Below are 22,144 nucleotides of genomic sequence, written 5' to 3'. Positions count from 1 at the left end.
CATTACTGAAAATATTTTTATGAGAAAGTTATTTTCTGGTATTTTCTGGTATTGTTTTGGCGCCCCAGCTGCTGGAATATTACTGTTTTTTTTACAGTGTAACACAGCCAACATAGCACAACACAAACGTTCCCTGTGCCATGCAAAGACCAGCACTGTATTCTACACATTTATGCAGCTTTGGATATGGTTAGATTTTAAGCAGAATTTGAGACTAGTGATTCAATGACTGTCTGGCAAGTTTCCCTGCTTGTGTGGACGGCATCAAGGACAATGACACCACACTCTGGGACGTTTTATCTAACCCAAACAATGCCTCTGTTCAGGGTCAAGATAAGCAGACATTAGGGCTTTCCTGCTGAGGAGAACGCCTCTCAGGTGTACACACAGGTGCTGATATGTTATGCACATGGTAAGGGGGTGGAGTGCATGCATGCAAAGCCAACAGAGAGCAAAACATTTGTAACCGGGAAAGCTGAATTTAAAGCCATTAGCTTATGTGTTTCAGACAAAGCTGAGTGGAATTCCTGGCAATAACTGCGTAACGCAGCAATGAAAGCGGGCTATGTTTTCAAGCCACGCCAAGCCATTGGATGACTTCTTTTCCAGCTTCATATATCCTGTGTTAGCTCATTCAATGTGAAGGTCAGCTTCTGTTGTAGTTTTACAGGTTTTTTTGCTATGTTTTGCTATGTTTATTCATTGTCCTTGGAGCTAAACAACATGAATTCTTTTTGGTTTATTGGGAGTTTTTCTCACCTCTGTTCAGATTTACATCAGTGTGACTGAGCCAAAATATTAAACACCAACTAGCTTTCCTTCCCGTAGCCGGAGCTAAAAATAAAATTGCCCAACAGGAGGAAAATGACATGCACAGTGGCCCGAGTGTTGTTTCTGGGCTGCCACGAGGAGTCAGCTTAACCAGAAAAAAACAAATAAGTTGACACCGCGGCCAGAATCCAGGCATCGGAGTTGAACCAGTCGCTGCCGTGTGAGCAGCACAGATGCACATATGGGCCTATGTACCACTCTCAGCTAGGCAGCCAATGAATTCATCTTTATCTCTACTGATAACATTAATGCAAACTGGCAAGAAAAATGGATGATCAAAAGGAAAAGGAAAAAAGAGCAAAGAGAAGAAAAACGAGAAGACTCTTGCCCACAGGGTCAGACATCAGTGAAAAACACGCTAAATCGCACACTTTCCTCTTTTTGTTTTGTGTGTCACTCCTGCAGAGGCTTGTCTAAATCAATACCTTTTTTGCACAGTGAAAGTATTAATATGAGATCTCAAACAGAGATATAATCTGATACAAAAACAAAGATTAACCCAGTTTATTCTGTTAATTGAAAAGCTGGCTTCAGCTCCATCATGAAGGTGACACACTGTGCACATTAAAAACAACTGACCGGTAACTGATGGTTTAGTGAGCTTAATAAAATCATGCATGTGACTGTGAAATTGTGCATATTGGGCACTTTCATTTTAATAAAAATGTTCTGTTTTTGTTTAAGTAGGATTTGAATATAACATTTGTACATGTTACTTGAGTTATTTAACACTGTCTTGTACGGTGGCCTGAGTATTCAAATGCACTGCATCTTAAAAAATTGCTAGCAAACAGAAGAATGCTTTAAAAGCACAGAAAAAACAATTGAAGTTGAATATAACACAATGGGACTACAACCCCCCCCCCCCCAACACATCTGAAGAAGGAACCCAAACCCAGAAAGCATCTAAATGTTGATCTAAATACTTGGCTGTAGGTCAGCAGGTGGGGCAGGTCGTCTGGAAGGTTGGTGGTGCGATCCCTGGTTGCTCCCATGATTGTCACATAGAACGTTTTTAGGTGAAAAACAAAATGTTTGTCTGAGTGAGTGAATGAGGCATGTTGTATAAAGTCCTTTAAGTGCTCAAGTAGAGTAGAGAAGCGCTATAGAAGAACAACCAACAACTTACACAATATGAAATCAATTCTTACTCTCGCACGGTGCCACTGTTCCATCCGGTAGAGCAGACGGCGTGTGCACAATAGCCTAAAACTTGAGCCCAGTCTGCTCTCACTGTTAGGTACGGCCCTGCTAGCTTATGATGGTGGGGAGTTACTGTTTGTTATCTTAGCCTGCTAGTTTAGATAATCCAGTTAAACATTAGCCTGAACTGTTAGAAGCAGGAAACTAGAACCATCCCACTGCATGACTCAAAAGAAAACCCTGGACCCTTCGACCCCTACAGTGAGGACATCTGGTGGTTCTGGACCTCTGAGGTTTTCATATATTTCTGTGTCTATTCAAAGAGAACCTGTGCTACAACATATTTAGCTGTCCTGGCACAGATTATGTGGTCAACTGACAGAATAGTGTAAGTCGGTGATGTTTAACAGCTGCTCTAAGTAATGGATTAAAAACTCACATTTTGTCATGGGTGTTGTTTTATCTATCTCACTAGGGGTCTTGCACACATTAAAGAGGATGCATCTTAAAACTCTGACCCCGACGTGATTTGAACACGCAACCTTCTGATCTGGAGTCAGACGCGCTACCGTTGCGCCACGAGGTCCTGAATGCACTCTGACCAACCAACATTCATGATCCTGCTCTCTCGGTCTCTCTCCCTCTCTCTGCCCTTCCATAAATGGAGCATTTTATCCAGTACTTAATGATGCCCTGACAATAGCTTACGCGTGATTAGATGCCATAATTTGATCTTTGCGATCTTTAATCAGTCGTTCTATTGCATCACACGTTTTCTGTCTCGGTCCTGCGTGTCCTGCCGCTCCTCTCTTCGTCTAGTTCCATATTCACCTGACACACTTCCATTTGTTATCGCAGATTAGTCACCAGAAGATAATAGGGCTGCTCTTTGAAAGCTTACCATTAAGCTCCTTTCATGTTGTAATTCTGCTGATCTAACTGGTAGCTAAACGGCGATGTTGGGGAGTCAAAGGAATGAGCTTCGTGGCAGACGGCTGAAACACAGTAGAACATGTGGAATTAGTAGCGGTCTTTTGTTAACCAGAACCCTCCTGTAGCTTGTGGTTTTAGCAAAGCCATCCTCTGACGTCCTCTTTCATTAACCAAGTTATTTCCTTTACCCTTTACTTCATGTTTTTTTTCTTTGTCTTCTCTTCTCTTTTCTTTTTTTTTTGTTCAGTACGTGAAAATATTCTGTCTTTTACTCTGTTTTGTCAGGCAAGTCAATGCAGGAATGTTGGTAGAGTTCAACAAAATCAAATCAAGCTTTTCCAGAAACGTCAAAACACCATCACGCAGTTCTGATGTCGTGCAGGGGCCCGGTATATAACAGAAAAGATTAACACATCATTCAGCTGCCGTTCTGGTCGGAGGATGGACTGCTTAACCTCTGTTTGGGCTATTTTTAAATGGAAAACTTGAGCAAGGTGACAAGCTGTTGAATTAAATGTATTTTAGGCAGAAAGGCCAGATATTATGTTTGCCAGTCCTGCTCAGATGGAAAAATCCTTTCAGCTTTCACAGAGTAGTCTTAAAGGCTGCTTTGACAGCTTCCCATTGTTTACTCTTTGCACGTCTTGACACGGAGGTTCCTTCTTTCCCCCCTTCTAAAACACACGCATGACGTTTCCATATAGGCTGCCGTGCCTCCGCTTCAGAGTCAAGAGATGCTCCTAAATCAAGCTCTCGCAGCTTTTAAAGATTCCACTTATAGTTATACAATCATTTCTTAGAGGCAGAGCTGCTCTGAAGGCAGAAATAATCTCTTTGGTTCACTTAAACTTCAGTGGGAGCAGCCAAGGAAACAGCTCTGTAGACGGGCACAATGGAACAGTTTGAAAAATGTGAATATAAAACGGATTTTGGAGGTCAGTTTGGGTAAAGACGTCTGCTTAGAGGAAAGAAGAAACAAACGGAGCAACCAGGCTGTTAAAATGTTTCCAGTCGACTCTAGTTTCAGATGTTCAGGGCAGTGATTGGTTGTTGATGTGATTTACTTGACTGAATGAGTGGCTCACCCTGCCCTGGCTGGTGGGATGAACCGAACGTAAAGCTGACCGCAGGGTCAAGTAAGTCAAGTGGTCTCAATTAGCAGCTCATTAACAGCTTTGGTGCGGAGAACCATGCTTATCCATAAAAACATTCAAAGCGTACTTTTAAGGGCAGAAAGTAAATCTGTGGATTTATTACATTCACAGTTTTGGGATTTTGGTATTTCCTTTTGTTTTGGGTACAGTAGCCATCTGAAGAATGTCTATCTTGTTTTTCTAATCAAACGTCTCCGTGAGATGACAATTCCTGCCTCAAGCTGGATTCAGCTAAGAGCAAGTTGTTGCAAAGGCCAAATATGCAGTTTGTGGTGTTTCGACATGCAGACCATGCCCGCCCTTCTTGGGTGTGATCCACTGTTTTGTCAACAACTTATGGCCATGATTGCAGTTACAGAGCTGTGTTGGAGCACACAGTCGAGAAATTAACCTCTGAAAGTGTGACAGCTGATAAATGTTTTGAGAAGTTAGATTTTTTACAAACGTACAACCTGAAAAACACCATATTCTTATTATAATGTAACATGTAGTGTGTAGAGCTATGAAATTGAGGGATTTATTACTTTTTTCTGGCTTTACTCTCAATCCTTAAAAAAAAAAGTCATTCAAGTTTAGAAGCCTTATTAAATTTAAAACCTGACTCATATTTAAATTGCACAAGAATACTCTGGTGAAGCACATTTTAAAAAGCACTTATACTGATTTATCATTGAATTATCGTAGTATAACATGCTAGCAATTGTAATATGCTAGCAAACAATGTTTATTTTGTTTGTAGAAGATGAGCAAGAACATGAATGTCCCACTACACATGGCAATTTTAAGGATTTTATTAACATTTTTGCTTGCTAATTTACCTTTGGAATGAACTAATACTTGAATTTATAGAACGTTTCTGTTCTTACTGTCAAGTCAGTTTTCTGCAAGCTGTATGTAACCCTACGTTCAGTAGAGTGCTGTTTTCTAGATACAAAACTTTGTCTACTGGAGATCGCCAAATTAGAGTCACTAGTTAACCTAACATCCATGTCTTTGGACTGGAGGAGGAAGCCATGCTACCAGCCAGGCGGTACAAAAAACATGGACCTAGCTACTGTGGTGTCATCCAAATCCTGCTTTGAAGCTTCAAAATTGATTATTTCACCATCATTAGCTTGGTTTCACAAAACCAGATGAGGCCGGTCTGACTTGGAAACTACTTGCCCATTGGCTTCTGACTTGTTATTAAGTTAGTGAATCTGCATTCCACAGATAATCTTGCATGTTGAAATATAGTGTGACCAGTATTTACCAAAGAGACTTAATTATTTATTCATTATGGCCTGAAATAAGCTACTGAGGCCACAAACTAATCAGGAAGGCCTTTACAGAGGTCAAGTCCAGAAACCCATTTTCCTGTAGACTTCTACAGGACTGGAAGAGTTCATGCAATCACAGCTACAGCCACATGGAGACCTTCAGGTAAAACACAGGCTTAATTCATTTCCACATCGGCTTTATTTTTCTAACCTGGAAGCTACATCCTTGTGTTTTACTGTCTATAGAAGCAATGCAGGCACATGGACAATATGCAGACTCAACACATATAAACAAAAACACTGTTCAAACGAACATGTTGCTCGTCCCTCATTCACAAAGGTTACCTGATAATATCTCTTTTCAAGTTGCCTTCATATCGTTTGTCTCTGAGTTTTTAACGACAGGTGTTTCCTTGTTTGACATAAGTGGTGATTATGTACAATCTTTCCCTTCCTCGAGGGAAAGGACCAAAGGCAAGGGGGTCTTTCAATATTATCAGCATTTTTTTTTAATTATTAGCTGTTTGCCAATCTCTTTATATTGGCTAATGTCGATAAATGAAAGTTAAGGAAATAAAGAATAGATGGGAGAAACACCCTTTAACATGTTACGAAAGTTAATGTCCAAACAGCTTGGTATACAAAAAGTTTCCCTTTCAAAAACAAATATAAAGTGTAAAGTGGGCAGCCTGAGTGATACTGTACATACTTGCCACATTTTTGGTTATACAAGGAGACACTCTTGAAAAGTCGGCTGTTCAATCTTTTTTTTCCCCACTAGCCAAAATTTCCCATTTAAAAACACAGATGAACCTTTCTAACCAAGTTAGCTAATAGCCATGTTAGCTGTTCACTTCAATGCCCTCGGTTGGTTGTAGTTTTACAACTTCTAAAACCAAAAACAAATGGGTACTGTCATGTTGACTGCATATATGTTCTGACCTTGAAACTATGGCCTTGTTTTTATAGAACCTATAGAACCAATGCAGGCGCATGGAGAACATGCGCCATGCGAACAAAAAAATCCACCTCAGGTTCCAAGCAAACAATCCATCAACATAATTTGTTCTTTATTAACTGTTTGTTACTCTGGATATACAAAGTGGTAGTTTTTCAATAGAAAGATCTTGAAAAATGTACAAATCATGAAGAGTACCAGGTGGGTTCCCTATGTAAACATGTTCGTATTTAATAACACGAAGCCCTGGGGATGATTGCAGAGTTTAAGACTCTCTGGCAGAATGACAGCCTTTATACACACTTTGTGTGAAAACACAGAATCAAAACTTAATTGCTAATTGATTTATATAGTTTCAATTTTTTTTAAAGCTTACACTGACTTGACTCAGCTGTGTTAGATTTTGAAAGTGATTCATATACAGCATCAAAGTTATCATGTGGCTTTGTCTGTCATTGGCTTTTAATCCCACTAAGGCACTCTGGGTCTTTCAACCCTCAAGCACTCCACAAAGTCTTCTCTTTTAGTGGATAACACAAATAAACATGGTCATGTAATGTTAGCAGCTGCACTAAGCTTTAATCAATACCGGGAGCACTCAGAGTTTTGATGATTGAGTGTTGGCTCAATGCAAACATTAAATACCTTTAGTTGGTACTTATAATGGATCTATTCCTGGTTTATAGGTTTTAAAACTTTTAGCATATTCTTAACAACTGAATCCGTCTGTGTTGCTGAAACTGAAGAGAAATCCTCACGGTTTGTGCTCCTATACCGTACTATTGCATGATCTGAGAGTGAAATAATACAATCCAATAGTACATCCTTGTATTTTAACTGGCTGGGCCTTGGTAACGCAGTGACTGTGTGGTATTATTTGGTCTTAATGCTACATTTATGTTGTACTATTCTACAAATTAGCATAATGACTGAAGCAACATCATTTATATAACTGGGTTGGGTTTGGGACTTTTAAGTATTCATCATTCATCCAGTATTCAGCATCCAAAGCTTAACTTTTCATGCTATTGACATCATCGGCCCCTAACCTGATTACTGTAGTGATACCTAAAAAGCTCTTTCAAACTACACCTTTACTAATCAACCATAACCAGAATGTGAACTTGAACTCTTTCCCAGTGATCTGGAATTAAATTCATTTGCTCAGTGTTATTACTTTTTTGGTGTCCAACGGTGCAGACACTTCCATTTCTTTTGCCAAATAAGTGAATAATCTTTTCTTCATTCAATATCAATCTTTATTTTCCATTAAACTGGATCATTCCAAAACACTTGCAAATGATTGCATATAATGGTGATGGTAATAGGATAAGGAATTACACAACACATATCATTCACCTGTGAATGCCTATGTGAAATTTTGTTTTGCACTACTCCTCATATAAATTCTGGGAGAAATACATCACGTGTCACTGCTTATACATTAAAACGACTGGCTTTTTATCTGTTTGTGTCAATTTTTCCAAGCTTCTACCCTCTAAGATTCCCTCTCAAACATCCAGGCAGAGCTGTGAAATGAAATCGGCATGCTCAGGGCTACGGGAGAAAAATAAATCCTAGATGTTAGAAGGGATTAGATGCTGGCGGGACTGTGAAATATTGCATGCATTTGCAGTGACTTATTTTGAATCAAGAATTGCCTCATGAAATGGGCGATAGGAAAAGTTGGCTGCTCTGCTAAAGTGGGTTTCTCTCTTTGTGAAGTTAATGAATGCAACGGAAAAAGGTTTTGGCAGGTTGGTGTGCTGGTGCTTAGAGTCTTATAATAAAATCAGCACTTCTCTTGTTGGGAATTCACTCTTGTCTGTTATGCAGGGATTCAAGAGGTTCTGTTGGGGAAATATAGTAGTTGGGAGTTTAGAGTGGCTTAACTCTGATGAAGACTTCAAAATAAATTATGACTCTGAACAGAGTCCCAAAAAGAAGCCTCTCTGGTGTGTTCCCATTCTGGAACATCTAAAGTGTATATACGAGGAATGTTGAGTGAATCCTCTGCTGACCCTCTGCTTCTAATAAGCTGTTTTATTACAATACCACAGAGCACGTATGACCTTGTATGCCATACAGTGTGTGACCTTGTGCCTTCAATATTCGTCTCCTTTGGAGAAGGTGAACTTGCCCTTAATTGTGCGGCTGCGCCCCAAGGCGACCAAGTTCTTCATGAGAAAAACGATTCAGAGATGAGTCAGTTTTTTTATCACGTTGAATACGATGTGTTGGTTTTAATTGATAGAGAGAAGCAATAACTTGGTTGCTGGTTGTCAGACATCAAATGAAAGCCAGATTATAGTTTTATATAGGCACTATGTTTTGCTGGCACAAACAAAGACTGCAGCATGCTTTGACAGATCATAGATACAAGAGCTTTTGAGTGGTTTGATTGATGTTGTTGGCTGTTACTTTTATACTCATCTATTTCGGCAGGATTGAAGCCAGAGGGGCTACAAAAACGAATACCTCTGGGTTTTCTTTTATCCCCCAGGTAAATTCCTGCATGCAATCCAATTAACTGGATTCCTTTTATCATATTAAAAAAAATTATGATTGCTGGTAGTGCTTTCACGCTCCGTGTACTGTAAATAGTCAGACAGAAACAAAGGTGTAGTTTACAAGATCATCCCAAAGCAAAAAGCTGCACTGTCATGAGTAGCCTGGTTATGGTTATGCACATTTTCAGCTCAGACACTGTGCTTCTGCAGATGAGTTGTAAATTCAGCTCGTCTGCTTTTGATGGCTGGCATGGGGTCTTTGCTCGGAGAACGTTGCTGATGAATATGTAAAGTTGCGGATTTATCTGTGCGGAGTAATTTCCTGCCCAGACATTTTTTCTGGTTACAGAACATGTTGTGGGATGATTAGTCTTGGACCATGAAATGGGGTCATTCGGTACAGGCTGAGGAAGTGCGGCTGAAAGACATGGGAACTATTTAAGAGTGAAGTCAGGGTCAGTCTTACTGTTTTCATGTGTTTGTCTTGACCTTTCGTTTGCTCACTGAACAGTGACCGATTTTCCCAGTGAAGGATGTTTCTGTAGGACGCTGACTCATCTCAACAATGAGTAGGAAAGACACTAAAGATCCTGATTGTGTTGTCGTACACTGATAACAGATGAGTTTCGGCTTGTCAGGCTAGGAGCATGCTAAGTTCCCACTGACAGGCCAACGGACTCACACCCTGTGATTAGGGATCAGTAATCATCTGAGGGAAGGAGACGGCCTACAAATAGCATCCGCTGTCTGCAAACAGATCCTCACATTCTCCAAAACGCTACAGTTTAAGAGGAATCGAGTGGGAGGACGGCTACTGCAGAGAGTTGTAGGAGTGCTGCTTCTGAATTCTAAAAACGTCTATGAGGTCAATAAGGTTTTGAATTTGTCTCTATTAAAATGGTGATGTAGTTGTGCTGTGGTAACATTTTTTCACTTTAATCAACATTCATGACTTAAATATGCAATCAAAAACTGTCAAGTATGCTTTTAGTTTCCATTTATTGATTTCTTTCGTCTCTTTCCTGGAGATCTCGTTGGCGTTTTCCCCTCCTCGTTGCTATTAAAGGCAGCGACTGTACACAACCTCAGGAGGAGGCTGAGTGGCAGTAGGTGTTGGGTATCTTAGATCACGTTACACCTGAGAGTTTGCTAAGTGGTGTATAACTGACAGAACAAGGCCTCTGGCTTGTTTGTGTTTCTAACACATTTGTGTGCTACTGAATTTGAATGCTGTTTTATAGTAAGGCTATAACCTCAGTGAAACTTTCTTACAAATTAATGTTTGTTTTTACTCCGGCATGTGTTGATGACATCCTAGAGAGAGTCGAGTGTGCGTATGTGTGTTGTTGTGTATGTATTGTGAGGTTTAAGTGAATGATCTGGTTTAGCCAGTTTCTCACTGTCAACCAAACAGATTTCCCAGCAACCCACCGCTTTGTAAATGAGGATCTCTCATCTGCAGTTTTCCCAAGAAAAATTCCAACCTGCATATTCTGGTTGATACTTGTCTATTTTTTGTTTTTTGGGTGGTTTTGTTTTTGTTTTTGTTTGGCTAAAACTAAGAAAAATCTATGTGAGCTAAAAAGCTTTGCCTATATGTTGATGTTTATAACAGTGATGGACTTTTTTATACTACATCAGTCCTGTGCTATTGCTAGCTTATTTTAAGATTTTAAATTTGAAGTCCTTATCAGAAATCACTCAGAGAGAAAAGGGAAGATGTGGAATCAATAAAAAAATACTTTGCTGTACCTGGATCTCACCATGTGGAACAGTGTTATCTGCGCTGATTGTTCTATCTTTTTAGCCCTGTGCCCTTCACCTTTACTGCCACCAATCAGAGATGCACATGTGCTCTAAAGTCAGGCCAGAACAATGCAATTTCACCCCCACCAGTGGCTCTTCTCTAACACCAAGCCTTCAACTGTGGTGGTCCTAAGCAAGATTGATGGCGTTGTCCTCCATCACTCTGGACATTAATGAGCGCAGCTTCAGTGAAAGCACTGGGTGGAGGAGGAGGAGGAGCAAAGGAGTTGCAGTCAATCACAGACAGAGATGCAGCGCCACTTGCATCACCTTTCACATCGCAGACTGTGCCAACTATGATGTGGTTCAAAGTTGGCTGGTTGGCTGGTATGGCTGGCGTCCATCCTTACACTTGTGCTGCTTTTGCTTTCGGTTGGACTGAAGTCAGCTTGTGTTATGACATGGCATCAGAGAGACAATACGACGGAACGAGAAAAATATGAACTGACAGTTGAATAAAATGAAGGGAAACTAGCTACAGGAAAAAAAAATCATGGCCTATTTGGAAAAATTGGTGATCTTCGCGTGTGAAGTTTTGAGTTGGTTTGGGGTCATCTTTAGCTAAATGACACCCCGTTGTCATGGAAACACCAAGAGAATGAGATGTGTTTTGAGGTTAATTTGAGGTACAGTCTTGTTTCAAGCATCGGCAAGTCTTCGGATTACCTCGAGTTGATGGGCGCACTGCATTTGTGTCTACGCGTGTGAACATTTCTACATTCCCCAATGTAATTGTGTCCTCAAGTCTTTCATCGATAAACACGTAGCTCATTAGAGTTAACCTTGAAGGCAAAGCCCGGAGTGCTTTCTCTCAGCATCTCCTTTGTTCCCTCTCAACTGCTTCTCCTCCCTTTCCATCCTCTTGTCTTCTTTCCTTACCACCACCACCTTTCTCTTTTCCTTTGTCCTCCTTTTACACTCTTCCTATTCCCTTTCCTTGTGTGTGCTGCCTTCTCCACGCTTTGCCTTTTTGTAGCCTCTGCTTTTTGTTTTGTTCTTGTTTGGGTTTTTTCTCTCTCTCATTTCTTTCTCATGTCTTTCATTTTTGTCGCGGTTCACGGTCAAAAAGTTTGTCTTTCAAGAGGTGGCTACTTGCACAACATCCAAGTAATCATGATGAATTACACGATGCAGTTAACGCTCCAATTCATGCTCATTATCTGATTTTAAGTTGAGAACACATCAGACATTTGAAGAGATAAAAGCAAAACAGATAATGGTGGATCGTGCTGAGACATGATAATAAAGTGGTGCAAGAACAGGGTTTGAAGAGTGCATATTTAGTCTATTAGAAGACTGAAGAAATTAGACGAGAGAGACAGACTAGGTAGTAAAAAGGAAGGAGGAGCAGTGGCGTGATAGTTGAGACATGACACACTCTCTATTGTCCAGAGCTTCATTTCTTTCTGCTTATTTATTATTTATATAATGTACTTATTATTGTCCAGCTTCTGCTCCTGTGGCACCACGATCGAACCCATGCGAGCGAGCCATTTCTGCACTGTACTGATTCCCATGCTCCCTCGTTATGCTTTGCTCTCCACAGGCACTTCATTGGTTGTGGTTGCGTGTCCTAAAAGTTAAGCATAATGTAGTTACGCTTATGTCTGGAAGATGTCTGTTGCCAGGAGAATGGTAACATGGGAAAATCAGAAAATTATAAGGTAGAGAAAAAAGGGTGGCACATTATGTTTTTAAGGTTAGGGATTTCCCTCTATTACTTCTTCTTCTTCTTCTTCCTTTTTAAACACTTTGTTACACAGAGTTTGGGCAGAGGAAAGATTTATATCATTTCTTTGTGTTGACAGCTATTGGCTTTTGAGTAGGAAGCCAGGACCTTTGCTGACAACATATGCATGCATACTTGCTCCTACACAAAAATGTGTTTTGTGGATGTTGGACGTTTGTTGGATGTCGTGAATCTGAAGGGCAGCCTTCAGACTGCATTCTAGTGCTGAGGTACAATTACCCTGACTGCTAACAAAACAGGAAACTTAACTTAGTATTGACAACACAATAACTAGTTTTACACAACAGCACTAGGGGAGTGCTGATAGTTTCTGTGAGCCAAGTGTCTCCGTGAGCCTTTGGCTTTAAATGCTGCTCACGCTGCCAAGCTTTGAAGACAGTGAACAGAAAAACGGTTGAGCAGCCATGTTTGTTTCCTCTTAGCCTTGTTACATCAAAATACAGAAGTGGACTGCGTTCATCCGGTGTCACATGTTCACACGCCGAAAGAAAGTGAAACCGGATCGGATTTGGTATTCGTGACATGTTGGCTGTGTTGCAGATTTGTCAGGATTAGAACTTAATCGCCTCCACCAAGCAGGTTATGTTTTTGGTAGCGTCTGGGTGCGTGTAATACAGTCTGTCAACACAAACAGCTCAAAAGGTTGAGATGAATTCTGATAAAAGTTGTCGAGTGGGATCATGTTAACAATTAAAATTCGTCTTAGGCCCACCAAGGTCTTCAAGGTCAACTTATTGGTTTATTGGTTAAAAACTGACAAAAAGCCTTAGAAACTATGATGCTGTGCTGTGTATTGTCAACATATAGAAAGTACAGTATAAAGATTTAAAGTTTGTCACATTTGACCTCTGACCTCTCCTTCAGGGTCTATAGATAATAATGCTATATAGAGCTCTTTAAAATATGTTTCTCACTGTCACTTTGTATTGACAGCATATAAGGAATAATAATCCGGATGTCACGTTATTTTGAACCTCTGACCTCTTCTTCAAGGCCAAATAAGATCACTTTCATCAAATGTCTTCTGACTTTAAAACAGTGATTAAAATGTTCTGCCTTTGTTTGTATTGGCAACATGGATTTCATAATGTTTTTGTTATGCACATTACAGGAACAGGAATATATGGAAAATACAACAATATCTCTTTAAACGTAAATACGTTCTGTATAAGCTTATCTCTTTCTGTATAAAGCAGTGAAGACTGTATGGTAGGCATCATCAAAGTGACATAGATGCAAAAGTGCATGTGCCAAGTAAGCTTTTGTCTGGATGCAAATAATGAAAGATGAAAAAACACTGCTTAATGTTTACAACAGAAAGAGAAGCATTCATTATCACACCACAATGGCCAACACTGTAGCAGACGAGTGTTTCGTGGTTTTTATTCTTTAAAAAGTGAAAACAGTAAGTATTGTATCACATCAATGGACGTGCTGATAGTGTTCAGTATTAGTCAGGCAAGTCCATCGTCTTTTAAATGTATTGGATAAAAGAGAGGAGCTTAGTCATGTTAAAACCCTGGTGTGGAGCTTTGATCTCTGCAGATGCTTCTTTGCACTACCTCACCACAGTATGATCATCCCGCCTTTGAAGCTACCGCTGCAAACACATCACCGCACATTTTTCAGAACCTCTTACCTCTGTCAGTTTGACTTTGGATTGAACATCGCATCAGCTAGTTGGTGCAATTTTCTCTGCAGGGGAAGTTTAAGTGGGGTTTCACACTGTATGGGTGTGTTTGTTTTCATAAAAACTCCAAGCCATTGCTCCTAGCCAAAGAGGCAAAACTCATGATTAATGAAAGAGCCACAGCTTTCAGTCTGAAACTACAGCAGAAGCATGAAGCTCCCATGTTTCAACATAACACCCTGCACATCGGATATGTAACCCATTTTATTTCAAGGTTCATGCAGTCTACTTAACCTCTTTTCCACCTCTCGTGTGCTTTTCTGTCCATCTGAACTATTGAACGCTTCCTCTGTCCTTGATCCGTTTCCTTTCTGCCTTCTCACTTTCTCTCCTATGTCTGACTGATGTTACCTCTTTTCAGCCTCGAGTGCCTTTCCTTTGTGTTGCCTGCTTCCTGTGCCCTATCAGTGAGAGTCCCCTAACTGCAAAGTACAAATCTTCCATCACTTACTGGAGTTTGAATCTTTGAAAATCCTGAAATTCTGGATAATTTCCCCGTTTGTCTGTGATGCTTTGGCTTGATTTCATTCATTTAGAAAAATGATTTCAAAATATGTCCAGTTCAAGACATCATGACTGTCCTAATAATGTACTGCTCTGTAGACTTTACATAATGTGTTCTGCCCGTATGAAAAGAAATGAGGCTCAGGTAAAAGCAATATCTCAGTCACAGTCGATGGTTTTTGTCATTTATATTAACTGATATGAGTTAATGTCCACGGGCTCTATCTCTGTGCTTGTTTTCACCTCAGACAATCTATAAGCTTCTTTCTTTCTTCATTGCTCGCCTGCATTACCTCCTACTATAAATCGGTTTCTTTTAAAAGTTTCCGGCATGTTTTTTTTTTCTTATAGTCTTTCTTAAACTTACACTACTTACTTTCAGGCTTATAACTATGACAAACACACAAAACTTCCACCTTTCTTTGTTTGTTTTGGTCCAATCAGTCACTTTTTATGGACCACAAATGCACACTATTAAAGAGCTTTGTTTGACAACTGGCAGGACATTAATAGAATGTACAAGAATACTTGAAGCCCTGCTCCTTACAACTCCATAAACACATCTGGATTTTCTTTTTCCTTTTTCTCTTTAGGCAGCTCTTTGGTTCTTTGTTAATTTCTTAAGGATTTTGGTGTTTTGCTATACTGTGTACTCTCTATAGCTCAGACTGTCAGATGTTAAGGTTTGTGTACTTTGGGTGTTTGCCACAGTGATCCTTTAGAAAGTGCTTTTCATGAGCTTTCTCTGTCTTTGCCCTTTTTCCTGTGTCTGAAGCTACTGTGTTACTGTTGAATAAATGCATTTTATTGTGTTAAAATACTGCAGCTTGGGCTTTGTTTATATTAACAGGATTTTTCATGCTCAGAAAGGGGCTTTTAGGGGGGGGACTATACGTGTAAGCACAATGATCTGTCTTTACTGTGTGCATGTCTCTGCAGTTTCCTGTTATTTCTGACAATTCGATTAAAAAAAATAAAAAAGCAGTTTGTGTTTGAATGAATGAAACTTCAGCAAAAAAAAAAGCTGGTTAAGACGTTTGTATTAAAATCTTGGGGATTTTCCACACCGTCTTTGGTAGATGCTTCATTCAAAATAATAAAGCGCTATACAAATACAGACCATTTACCATTTACCATAATATATTTTCAATGGCACTGATAGAAGATGCTGAATAAATAGTCTTTTTAGTTTAGGGGAAAACATGTCCCAAAATATCTTAGAGCCAGAGCTGTCTGTTGGTGAGCTTTTATTTTCTGAGATGATATTGGCCGACCTCAGATATATTCAAATATTGGTTTATTTTAATTTTTATGAACATGAAGCAGAAAATTATGCTTGAGGAAATGTACTTCTTACTTCTAGGCTGGACTGTTGCAAGTCATTATTATCAGTTTGTTCTAAAAACTTCCTGAAAAGCCTTCGTTTGAAATGCTCCAGTTAGGATACTGAGAGGAACTACAAGCAGCGAGCATATTTCTCCCATACTGACTTCTCTTCATTGGCTCCCTGTGGATTTAAAATCCCCCTCCGCACATACAAGTTCTTGAATAATCAGGATCCATCTTTTAAACACCTCATAGTACCATATCACCCCAACCAGAGCACATCCTTCTAAGGTTGCTTGTGGTTCCTAGGGTATTTTTAAAAGTGGAATGGGAGGCAGAGCCTTCAGCTTTTGGGCCCCTCTACTGTGGAACAGCTCCCAGTCTGGATTTGAGACAGACACTCTCTCTACTTTTAACCATTAGGGTTAAAACTATACCTTTTGAGTTTTTCCTTTCCACTGTCACTCACTGCTTGCTCATAGGGGGTTGTTGGGGTTTTGTGTCTATTATTGCAGGGTCTTTACCTAATTTAGCTAATTTTGTGCCCAGCATTTGCAGTACAGATGTGGCTTGTGTGGTGCACTGTTTCAATATGTAAGACCAAAGAGCTGCCTCTCCCTCCTGCTGGCCTTCACATGCCAGGGATTTTAATGTTTGCTCTACATATGTTGTTCTTGAACCGACTGAGATTTTGACATATTTTCTTCTCTAAAAATCATATGAAAATGCAGATTACAGTCATATTCTGCATTCAGAAACTTGATACACGTATACAATGACTATTCCCCCGTATGGGCTGCCTGCACCCTGTTAAACGCCTGTTTCCATAACTGCTGTAGGTAGCTGTGAGCCGCAGTTTGACACTATGAGTTCTGAACTCTTAAATACTACGCAATAAGTGGCATATAATGATATTTGTTCTACATTTAGATACAAGGCACCTCCTTCTTTAGCCACATAGACACAAATCTTTGAAAACACTACTCTCTGTGCTCCACATCTGCCGGCTGTGAAAGAGCTGTGTGTGCCGTGACATCGCCGCTGCGGGTTGTCTGTTCTCGGTGATTCACCCTGTGCTCTGTGTTTCTCTTGGCGCATATAGACGTCCCATCTGGTGAGCAAAACCTCTGGTCTTAGAACATAATAAACAAAAGTGTGCCAAAATTATGCTGACTGCTGTTTCTATAAGTAGACGAAGAGTGTTCAACGAATTGTACTGAAACAGCAGACCTCGATTTGCAGGGAATGCCCTGACTCGTGTACCTTCAGAGGGATTTTTTTGGCCAGTATTAGACATTGTTTTAGTAGAAACTTGCCAGCTTTAGTCTTTACTTTGCTAGTTGAAAATGAAATTGCTTTATTTCAATTAACTTTCATGTATAAATGCATCTTTTTCTGTTGATGTCTGAACCTCGATGCATAGTCAATAATTAGTATTTCACATCTGCACCAAATGTGACTGGAACTGCTCTCAATCCAAGACTGAGCAGATGGCCTGCATGACACATCTCCCCCATGGCTCTGGTCCCCTACTGGGACCTGGAAGTGCACCATATTTCACGTTGGTACCAGGGCCCACAGTGACGTGCCCACCCAGCGCCCATATTACAGGGTCCACATGTGGCCCATAGTGCATTATCCCCACCAGCTGATATGAAATGTGGACCAGAAAATTGTTGTTTTGCAGTATATAGATAAGATGCAGTTTAACTTTAATCTTACTGATGTTTTGATTCGGTCATCTTCTCAGTGGGAAAAGACCCAGGGAAACCGTGTTAACAATAAAAACAATAAAAACAATAACACTAAAAACCAAAAAAAACCCCTGAAAACCATAAATTTCACACCTGTGCCTAAACTCGCGGCCTGGTACCAAACGACTCACGCACCGCTACCGGTCTGTGGCCCCGGGGGTTGGGGACTGCTGCTCAATGGGACCCAAAAGGCCAAATTTGTTATGGGCTCTTCATTGGCTAGCCTACATGAGCTCCACATGGGTTTTCTATGGGCAACCCACAGTGGGTTACCCACAAAACTGCTAGGTCCAATGTGCATTGGAATAGCTCACTGTGAAAACTCAAATAGGGGCCCCAAAGAATAAACCTGCTGTGGGCCCTGTGTGGGTACATGCACTTGGGGATCACATGGGGTAAGTGTGGGTTTGCCCTGACCACAAAGCCTGACATTTCATCCACAACTACCCACTGTGGACCCACATGGGCATGTTTGCTGGGTAGTGGCATTACCATTCACTTTAAAAGAGCGGGTGGTAATGCTACATCCCTACTTTAGGTTTAAAACCAGCAGGCATTATTTAACCATATTCTGTATAACAGTTTATATGCAATCAAATGTTTTAAAAGTCAAAAGATAAAATGTTCATGTTAGTGTTATGATAGATGTTAGACAGATTTTGTCTCTTGCCAAGTCATGGAGGTTTTCTGCCATGTCACACGTGTGTAAGGTACGTCCACGTGCGTTGCTAATAAGCCCTCTCTCAGATGGGCTGAAACTTGCTAGCTGCCCTATCAAGCTACCTGCCTGGCACTGCAGACAGACCGCTAATAAACATGCCAGTAAAAATGTGACGTGCTGATGCGAGCCAACATGTTAGCTTTAAGCACACACTCGTGTATTGTCTTTCTCACCGAATAAAAGGTTGGTGTTTATGACAGCTGAGCTTTTCTTATTTATCAGATATTACATTCAAATTGCTTCCTGTTCACTAATGAAGCCCTAACCTTCCTAAGCTACTTTTTTACAGTCATAGGACTGGTTTAAAAAAGTCCCTCAAATGAATCGAGATGTTGTGTCATTAAACCACCGTCCTGCTTCTCAAACACTGCCACAGCCCGTCTGAAAATGGACTTTTATTATTGATGATAATTGGGTACAATTATTAAGCTGCACAATTGGATCCTCACATTATGCCTTTTTTTATTTGTTGGTGAAACCTTCACAGTGGCAGTTTCAGCTCATGCTGAGCCATGAGGCAGCATGTCTGATCTGCACAGACACACACACAAACACACACACACACCCCGACCTGCTTTTTTATGCAGACCAGATGCTCAGCTTTCCACGTTGCACTTAAAAGGGGTGATGGGATGCAGTTGTAGTCTTGGAGAAACAAGGCTTAGGGATCACAAACCCCCTACTCAAGCAAATCACACAGTGAGGGAAACTGCAGAGGTTTATCCAAACAGACTAATCAGAAAGAGCAGGTGTCATTTGACTAAATAATGGCCAGGCTTTTGACTTAAAGGTGCAGTAGGATATTTTTTTCTGGTTCCTTTCTTCTCCACAACTACAATATGAGACTCTAGAGAACTGATGGTAGTAGTACATGTGCATGCATATACATGGAGGCTTTCTGTGTCACTAGGCTGCAGAGTTTGCCTCAATACTGGACAGTCTGTAATCAGCTCAATCCCTTGCTAACCTCTTGATATTAGTGCTGACAATCTTTCAGTGCAGGGCAGAAAAACTGTGTAGTCAAAGATATCAATAATGCTGTTTATGCTTTTCAGCAGATCCGGCCAAAGAACTCATGTTGAAGAGAATATTTTAAAATGAAATTTGTTCAGTTTAAATGAAAGTTGCTTAGGCAACTAGGCGTTACACTTCTAAATGCACTTCTACTCTGTGTGTAACCTGCTATGTAGTTTCATTTAAGCTTAATGTGGTCTTTTTTTTAGTGTAAAGTTGTGTTTAGAAAATTGTCAGACATGTGTAACTACTGAGCATCATCTTCTTCTCTCTTTTTTTTTGTTCTCCTGATGTTTGACTTTAACCAATGCACAACTTTAAGTGTTACTTAAACAGGCATTCAAACAAAAGCTCACCCCTCCTGTTTGTTTGTGTCTCTGTGGGTAGCCAACCCTCTCTTTCTTGCTGCATCTGGGTGGAGTGCAATAAATACTTTAGGAAACAATGTTACATAAAAGAAACTTTTATGAACGTTTTGGAATTATCATGTCTGGAACTCCCTAAAATGTATACGTGAATATCCCTTAAACCTTAATTATACATGACAGTACTTCAAGTCATTTTGTTCATTTTGAGTTCTCTGAGTCATGCTGGATACGGTGGTTTGAATAATACTTTGCAGCAGGACTCCAGACTGTTCAGGTCTCCTTGCACGTGGACATTGGGTTATCATATTTCTCTCTGCGTTGTACTCTGGAAGCCGACATCAATAATGCACAGACCTTGTAGGTGACTTTGTCTCAGAGGAATACCAGAGTAAGACTTCCATCAGAGCGCTAGTTATTTATCCGACTGGAGTCTGCTTCCGCACAGACAGGCTGTAGGTAGCAACAGTTTTAACGCTGCGATTTTCCTCTTAGAGGCAATTGTTATGTCCTGTTCGGTCTATTTTAGTAAACCAAAACAAACCTGGTGAACTAAACTGGAAAATCAACCCCCACAGGAAAGGATTTGTCTCACCCCCCCAAGTATAATGACAGCCAGCCAAATTAACCAGCGAGTCGATTCGAGTTGAAGAATGCTTTCGTAAACACCCAGTATTTAGCCCTGTGTGATTTAACAGTGTCAGCTCCACAGGGAAATTCTGACTGGACAACATGGACTGCAGAGCTGCCAGAAATATCTGTTAGTTTGCATATGAGGATGATTACACACCCTAATAGAAGTGACAGGAATCCACATTTATTCACTCTATCAGTAATCTTAGTATGTTTGGTGTTGATGAACCTTATGTAAGGATTGTGTTAGCTTTTCATTTGAGCACGTTCTTCAAGAGCTGCGTCCTTTGAGGCGTGTTTCAGCACCAACACACCCACTTCTCAGCCTTCATGACAGACAAGGACATGTTAATGATAAAAAGGCATTCCAGGCTATAGAATAAAGCGAAATGCACAGAAACAAAGATACTAAGCACCTCTGGAAACACCTTTTATTTCCATGCACTACATGTGACTAAGTCATGACAGTATCCCATTGCTGTTTTGTATCTTTTATTCTGCATTTGCTTTACTTTATCGTGACAGAAACAGTTAAAGTTCAGGGAAAGATAAGGAGGTGTGTGTGTGTGTGTGTGTGTGTGTGTGTGTGTGTGTGTGTGTGTGTGTGTGTGTGTGTGTGTGTGTGTGTGTGTGTGTGTGTGCAAGAGAAGCAGAAAGTGTGACAGTAATGTTTGTTAGTCACTGGGGAAAGCATGCTAACTATAAATCACAGCAGTTATTGTGCTACAGAGCCCAAACTGTAAGAGTTGAGAGGTTGAACCATTAGGCTCATTTAGTGATTCAAAGGGAGGTCTGTACCCCAGAGGTCAGAGGTCACTGCCTAATGCTCATAGACTATAAGCCCTTCGGTCAGAGAGTGAAAGGGTGGGGAATGTGTCGTCATCTTTTAATGAATTCCTGAGATTTTGGTGAGAAATATGTTTTTACACGATGCTCATCCCTTTAAAAAACAAAAACAAAGTGCTGTTAACTCCATTGTTCATAAATGACTTGCAGCGTGACAGAGTCAGGTTAATGTGTCTGAAATGTGTAACCACTTCCTATGATGTAATAGCCAAGGGGCCGTTGTGGCTAAAATAAGCCTGAATACAGCTAAAGATGTGTTTATCTCAAAATTTACCCCACTGAGTGCTTACGGTAACCTTCCCAGATAAACCAACCAAATGGAAACTCGACCTGCCTTCCTTCCTTTACTCGTACAAGGACTGCAGTTTTGCTTCATTCTTACAGTTTTCTTTTCACTGAAGTGTTCATCTGCCTCAGGGTCATATTTGGCCTGCATATTTTATGATTATTATTCTCTTCTTTAGATTACTGCTAGGTCAAAAACAACCATAAAACATATTACACACAAATTCCAAAGGTTTAGTAAGATTTAGGGATTTTTTTTAAGCTATAGGCTCTTTCCTTTGGACTAGTCCTATGCCAAGCACAAATTAATGGCTCAGCATGGCAGACAAACAGATTTGCATGAGCACACTTCATTAGCTGAAGTCTTATTAGTCAAATGTTGTATCCCTGCTCAATTTGTGAAGAATCAGAATTTGGCATGTGGTCTGTTTTGTTGAAGGAGTCATGCAGGCGCTATTTTTAAATGAAAGTTTCCTCCTCCACAAACAGACATGACTGGCTATGACACAACTTAGATACACGTCGACATCAGAAGACAGCGTGGTGGACAAGCAGTGAGCTACTAATATTAGGAACAAAACATCACAATGTAAAGTTTTGTATTTATAAGGCTAACTAATCATGTGATTACACATCTACAGGGGGAAATAATTATTTGATTC

At 40.3% G+C, this 22,144-nt stretch overlaps 1 protein-coding gene and 1 non-coding gene across 2 annotated transcripts in view; one reads left to right on the top strand and one right to left on the bottom strand.

The window, feature by feature from the left end:
• The window catches only part of LOC146701227 (partitioning defective 3 homolog), a 358,058-nt gene that overhangs the window by 5,474 nt on the left and 330,440 nt on the right, over positions 1-22,144 (top strand). The gene's annotated exons all lie outside the window — the stretch shown is intronic.
• Positions 2,489-2,560, bottom strand: trnaw-cca (transfer RNA tryptophan (anticodon CCA)). The gene has a single exon. It is a non-coding gene; the product is annotated as a tRNA-Trp (tRNA).

The sequence above is a fragment of the Copadichromis virginalis genome, linkage group LG9 (genome assembly GCF_057382275.1).
Source record: "Copadichromis virginalis isolate Kocher_CV1m ecotype Utaka linkage group LG9, C_Virginalis_male_GT1.1, whole genome shotgun sequence".
In the NCBI taxonomy this organism is placed as follows: domain Eukaryota; kingdom Metazoa; phylum Chordata; class Actinopteri; order Cichliformes; family Cichlidae; genus Copadichromis; species Copadichromis virginalis.
This window is presented reverse-complemented; position numbering and strand designations above follow the sequence as displayed.